The following is a 6,922-nucleotide window of genomic DNA, read 5'->3' on the forward strand; positions in this document are numbered from 1 at the left end:
TGGCAAAGGCGGGAGTACCAAGGGATTGTACGCTTCGGGTGCCCCTCGCTCTTCAGGGGGCAGTGGAGGGGCAGACAGCGTTACGGGGTTAACCCGCCATCGGCTTTGTTTATATATCGGACAAGCCGAGTCTGTATCATCGTCTGACTCATCAACAAGAAAACTTTTTTGCGCTAACCGAGACGGTTTATTCTTTGGGCGTGTTACCGGATTTCTTGAATTTAGATGTTGAAACTCAGATAGAGATGCAGAGTCTGAGTCGGCAGTTAATATAGAAAATTCCTCTTGCTCCATTAACAGATCCTCAGCAGATGGAGGCTCGTCTCAGGAGGCAAGGGGTGAAAGATCTTGCTCTGCCCGATCCCTCTGTTTTTTAAAGTCTTTCAAAGTATCGAACAAAAGGCACCATGTGATTAACAAAGATACTGACTCTTTGTCTCTGTGTGAAGTGCTATCAAACAGCCTATTCCCTATTTCTTTCCAATTCGAAACAGTAAATGATGTCATTATACCTGGAGTATAACCCTGTCTCTTGCTCCATAAAAGCATCTTTTGCAACATGAATTCCTCCAGCTTTACCCCCTTCTTTTCTAGTATTTGCTTCCACATGCTTATAATCATTTCCTCCTCTTTTGTTAGTGAGGCTCCCATCTTTTTCCCCAGCAGCTCACCTGCACTCGGTGGCTTCTTAAAAGTTCCGGATCCGGAATTAAGCAGCTTCTCTCGCCGCTCCTCTTGGCTATTCTTGCTGAAAACTCTTTTAGCAGCTTCTCTTGCCGCTCCTCTTGGCTATTTTTGCCGAAAACTCTTTTATAGTGGCTTTGCCACCTCGGAGAACTCCAAAATTAAAACTCTCAGAAAATCGCTTGCTATATCACGTCGGGGTCACCAGATGTCGCTGTTGAGACACGACACGGTGATGTGGAAGCAAGTTTCTTTATTGATGTTACAGGGCTGGCCGGCCTGCGCTTGATCTTACACGCGCCTCTTATACCCTTGATTAACACACGCGTCTCCGCATGATTGGATTAGCTTATACATAAACAATCTGTGAATGGATGGTACTACTTTCATGCATGGTCCTATATTGTCTGCCCAGTTCCCGTCCCATGATCTCCTTCTGGGTGCATTAATCAGGGGTCCTCAGCCTGCTGTGGACCCCCACAGTGTTACATCCTCTCTGCCCCACCTCCTGGTGACTAGCACCACCAGTGCTCCTGCAGCTCAGACAGATGCTGGGGCATGCCAGGCACCAGGTAATTTCCTCTTTGCTGCATGGGAGATGGGGAATCTACCCTCATCTCCTGGCAAGTCCTGTTCCTTTCTTAGGGATGGATTTGTGTCATCAGGGACAGCCTGAAAGTGGTTTCAGTGCTCTGCAGGGTGGTGCATGATTTCCAGCCCTGTGCTCAGTGCCCTGGCCAGCCCAGGGCAAAATCTAGGTGCAGCCTCAACAGCTCCTGACCTCTCTGGAGCCACCAACCTGGAGTGCATGGGCTTGCGCTGCCTCATGAGTGAATACACACTGCACCCTGTACTGTATTTGGATGGACGGACACTGCACTGGGCTGGGCAGGCAGACAAGGGGGAAGTGATGCTGGAGTGGGCATCCCTTCTTGTCCCTCAGTTGCCCCTGCTTTCCCAACTGACTGAGTGCTGATGTGGAGAGAGGGACTGGGAGAAGGCTGGGGGTGCGGTTGCGCTGGCTCCACTGCTCCTTGCAGCAGGATGCTGCCAGAGGTTGGCAGACAGAGGGTAGCAGAGCTCTATGGAGCAGCTTCTAACACAAACCACTGCGTTTTTGTTTCATTGCCCTGCAGATGTCTGGCTGCAAACACTGCTGTCTTCTCAGGGCTGCAGAGCAGTCTGGCATGGTCCTCACCTGTCATACCTATCTGATGAAACTTATGAAGCCCAGTTCTCTCAGTTTCTCCCCTCAAAGATTTTTTTAGCTCTTTGAGGTGTTCCCTGCACACTGTCTGATTTTTTTTTTCCAACATCTTCCAAGATTAAGTGCACCCTCTTGGTGTGCACCTCCCACACTGGCGCTGGGGCTGTTTTCTGTGTGAGGGTGCTGCTTGCTTTGCACCCGATGTTTCCCTTGCCTCACCCCTGTTCTGCAGGGCTGGCTTGCACTCATATCCCTCTGTGGAAATGTTACTATGTGGCTTCATGTGGTTTTCATGCCTGTGGTTTTCATGCCTGTGGTTTGTCTGGTGGTTCAGGGTGGTCCCATGGATGCTCTCCACGGCAGGTGTTGCAGGAGGGAGGTTACTGGGATGGTGCAGAGTGAGACCTCGGCTCCCATCTACTCTGTACTGGTGCTACACTGTGCCCCAGGAGGCAGCCAGGCTGTGCTGGCCTTCAGCATGCTCTCTCCTCTGCAGGAAGGCCATCAAGAGGCTGGTGGCCCTCAGTGAAGATGGCTGCTACACCATTTCCATCCAGTAAATGGCATACAGTGAATGCTGTGCAGAGCAGCCAGGCAGACCTGGGCACAGTGCCAAGGTAAAGGGAGGTTTCTCACCTTGAAGCTGGCTAGGTCCCCTGAGGGGCTGGGAGGTACCTGGTGTGGCCCTGGGTGCCTCAGGGCTTGACAGCATCCCTGACCCAGCAGTGGATGGTGTGGGCTTTGGGCTCATGAGCAGCACCTTCTCCATGATTGATCTCCTGGCAGATGTATTAGGGCCTGGCACCATGGGCATGCACGGGGACTCACAGCTCTACTTCCTGACCTCAGGTGAGTGACTGGCATCCTTTGCCCACATCTGATGTATGCTACAGGCCATCTGAACAAGGAGAGCCCACTGATGAAGTCTTCTTCCTCCAGCTATAGGAGGCTTCATGCTCGCAAGCTCTCATCCTGCTTGGGGACTTCAACCACCCTGACATCTGCTGGAAAAGTAACACAGCAAGCTGTAGGCAATCCAGGAGACTCCTGGAGTACATTGAAGATAATTTCTTAATCCAGCTGATAGAGACCCCCACCCGAGGGTATGCAATACTGGACCTGATGGTCACTAATACAAGTGAACTCATCAGTGACATTAAGATTGGAGGCAGCCTGGGCTGCAGTGATCACACACTGGTGGAGTTCAAGGTCCTGAGGGATATGGGACAGGTGAGGAGTATAGTCAAGACCCTAAAACTCAGGAAAGCAGACTTCCAGCCCTTCCAGGAGTCAGTCAGTAGGACCCCTGGGACGTAGCACTCAGGGATGAGGGAGCAGAGCAGACCTAGCAGATCTTTAAGGAGGCTTTCCATAGAGTTTTTTCAGTCTTCAGATGCAGGAAATTGGGCAGGGAAGGGAAGAGCAGTGCGGCTGAGTGGAGACCTGCTGGTCAGACTGAAGAGCAAGAGAGAACTGCACAGGCAGTGCAAGCAGGGACAGGGAACCTGGGAAGTGCATAGGGACACTGACCGGTTGCGTAGGGGTGAGGTCAGGAAGGCCAAGGTGCAGCTGGAGCTGAATTTGGCAAGGGAAGTGAAGACCAACAAGAAGGGTTTGTACAGGTACATCAATCAGAAGAGGAAGGTTAAAGAGAATGTACCCCCACTGATGGTTGGGAATGGTGACCTCGTATCAACAGAGGAGAAGGCTGAGGTACTTAACTTTTTTGCCTCGGTCTTCACTGATAACTGCTCTCCTCACCCCTCCTGGGTCATGGGACAGCAAGATGGTGACCGGGGGGTAAACCCTCTCCCACAGTAGAGGAGGATCAGGTTTGTGAACGCCTGAGGTACCTGAATATATATATATGTCTATGGGACCTGATGAAATGCATCCCAGAGTCCTGAGGGAATTGGCTGATATGGTTGCCAAGGCACTCTCCGTGATATTTGAAAAGTCATGGCAATCAGGAGAAATCCTTGGTGACTGGAAGAAGAGAGATCTTATAGCAATCTTCCAGTACCTGAAAGGGGCCTACAAGAAATTTGGAGAGGGACTATTCATAGAGGCTTGTGGTGATAGGACGAGGGGGAACAGGTATAAACTGGAAAGGGTCAAATTTAGACTAAACATTAGGAAGAATTTCTTCACCATGAGAGTAGTGAGACACTGGAACAGGTTGCCCAGGGAAGCTGTGGATGCCCCATCCCTGGAGGTGTTCAAGGCCAGGTTGAATGGGGCCTTGAGCAGCCTGATTTAGTGGGAGGTGTCCTTGCCCATGGCAGAGGGGTTTGAACTAGATGATCTTTAAGTTCTCTTCCAACCCTAACTTTTCTATAATTTCATGATTCTAAGAGATGACCCTGGGAACTACCCACCTGTCAGCCTCACCTCTGTGCCTGGGAAGATCATGGAACAGGTCCTCCTAGAAGACATGCTAAAGCACATGGAGGACAGGGAGGTGATTAATGGCAGCCAGCATGGTTTCACCAGGGGCAAATCCTGTATGACCAACTTAATGGCTTTCTGTGATGGGGTAACTGCAGCAGTGGACCCGGGTAAACCAACGGATGTGATCTATCTGGACTTCTGTAAAGCCTTTGACACGGTCCCCCACAATATCCTTCTCTCTAAATTGGAGAGATATGGATTTGATGGGTGCACTATTTGGTGGATAAGAAACTGTTTGGATGGTTGTATTCAGAGAGTAGTGGTCAGTGGCTCAAAGTCCAGGTGGAGATCCGTGACAAGTGGTGTCCCTCAGGGGTCTGTACTGGGACTGGTTCAACCAGGCCAGTTTAATGGGACTGGGACCAGTGCTGTTTAATATCTTCATCAATGATATTGACAGTGAGATCAAGTGCACCCTCAGCAAGTTTGCAGATGACACCAAGCTCAGTGGTGCAGTTGCCACACCATAAGGATGGAATGCCATCCAGAGGGACTTGGACAGCCTGGAGAAGTGGGCCTGTGAGAACCTCGTGAGGTTCAAGAAGGCCAAGTACAAGGTCCTACATCTGGGTCGGGGCAATCCCCGATTTCAGTACAGGATGGGGGATGATGTGACTGAGAGCAGCCCTGCAGAGAAGGACTTGGGGGTGCTGGTTGATGAGAAGCTCAACATGAGCCGGCAATGTGCGCTCGCAGCCCAGAAGGCCAACCACATCCTGGGCTGCATCAAAAGAAGCATGGCCAGCAGGCTGAGAGAGAGAGTTGGGCTTGTTCAGCCTGGAGAAGAGAAGGCTCAGAGGAGATCTTATAGCAACGTTCCAGTACCTGAAAGGGGCCTACAGGAAAGCTGGGGAGGGACTTTTCACAAAGGTTTGTAGTGATAGGATGAAGGGGGATGGCTATAAACTGAATAGGGGCAGATTTAGACTAGACATAAGAATAAATTTCTTCACCATGAGAGTGGTGAGGCACTGGCCCAGGTTGCCCAGGGAAGTTGTGGATGTCCCATCCCTGGAGGTGTTCAAGGCCAGGCTGGATGGGACCTTGGGCAGCCTGATCCAGTGGGATGTGTCCCTGCCCATGGCAGGGGGGTTGGAACTGGATGATCTTTAAGGTCCCCTCCAACCTACATCATTCTGATTCTATGATCTCTGCCCCACCACAGAGGCAGCAGATCCAAGGGGGTTGAGGCTCAGCCCTCTGTGCTCTCCCTTCCATGCTGCATCTTGCTGCCACTCCCTGTTCCCATCTGAGTCCTTTGTGGTCCCCTATCGCATTTCTCTGTGCTAAGCACTTCTCTCTGTCACATGACCCTTCCTGCTCCTCTCCCACATCCCTCCCAGCACTTCCTAGTCTGACCCAGCAGTGCTCCTACTCCCCTTCCCTGGCTCCTTTCCATCCCTCTCCAATTCTGCGGGCTGGGCCAGGGCCAGGTGGCTCCCTGGTGACATCCCTCTGCTACTTCCTGCAGCCTTTATGACTGTGGTGCTGATTTTCCTTCACACCTTCTGGGGGATCCTCTTCTAACATGGCTGTGAGCATCAGTGCTGATGGGAGATCACAACTGTCACCGTTATGCATCTTGTCATTTTGGGGTTGGTAAGTAGCCAGAAGTGGAGCTCTTCAGGGATAGCCATGGTGCATACTGGTCCCTGTGCTGAGGGGCAACAGTCTTTGGCATTAGCAAAGCAGTTGGGTTTGGGGGATTTGCAGCTGTCCCTGCATGGGACAGGCCCTTTGCAAATTGAATGCCAAAGCTGGTGTCCTCTGTCCCATTCCACTCATTGAGGTGATGACACTGCCACCTGTTCTGGACCTATCCTCTCCTACCTGCTCACCCCTTCCCCCTCCCACCTCTCTCTCTCAAGACTTTTTGCAACCCCCTGTACATGGGCAGCCTGGTGCCTTCCTCTCTCCTGATGGCCACTGCTACCACTTGGACTTGCCTGCTTTCAGGGGGCTCTGCCCAGAACCTGCGGTGCTTCCTGCTTTATAAATCCTGCTCTGTAATGGGGATAGGAGACCCTGCAGGTTCCTCTGAGTACTTGGACCAGCACTAGGGCAGGGAGAGGGTGCCCCAGGGGCTGGAGCAAGGGCTTCATTCCCTTGGCTGCCAGACTAGAGACTGGAGTTTGGGCCATGGTCAGTTTGTTGCCTCTCCTGGGGGAAGTGGATGGGGTAAGGAGTCTGGTGAAAACTGCTCCCCTCCTCTCTTGCTTCACACAGGTCTACAGAGCGGAGCTAGTCTTCAGCTGGAATCCTGAGGCCCCATGAGATATTCCTGTCCTGAGACACCTCTGCCCTCCCCTCTTGTCCTGGTGGCAAGAGCAGTCATCACCTTCTCTGCAATATGTTTCCTCCTGGACTGGTGGACTCTGGCCAGTCCCAGTAGGGCAGGCGCTGGGGTCTGGTTGCAACAGCCAGCTGACCAGTGGGGGCCCCCAGAGAACAGCTCAGTTTTGGGGGACTCGGCTTTGCTGGCCCTGCCATGAGCAGAGCCCCAGTTAGCTTGCCTGGGAAGGATGTTACCTTGGACTGTTGGAGGCCTGAGCCCAAAGAAACACATCGCTTCTCCCCCTG

Source organism: Cuculus canorus, chromosome W, assembly GCF_017976375.1.
Source record: "Cuculus canorus isolate bCucCan1 chromosome W, bCucCan1.pri, whole genome shotgun sequence".
NCBI lineage: Eukaryota > Metazoa > Chordata > Aves > Cuculiformes > Cuculidae > Cuculus > Cuculus canorus.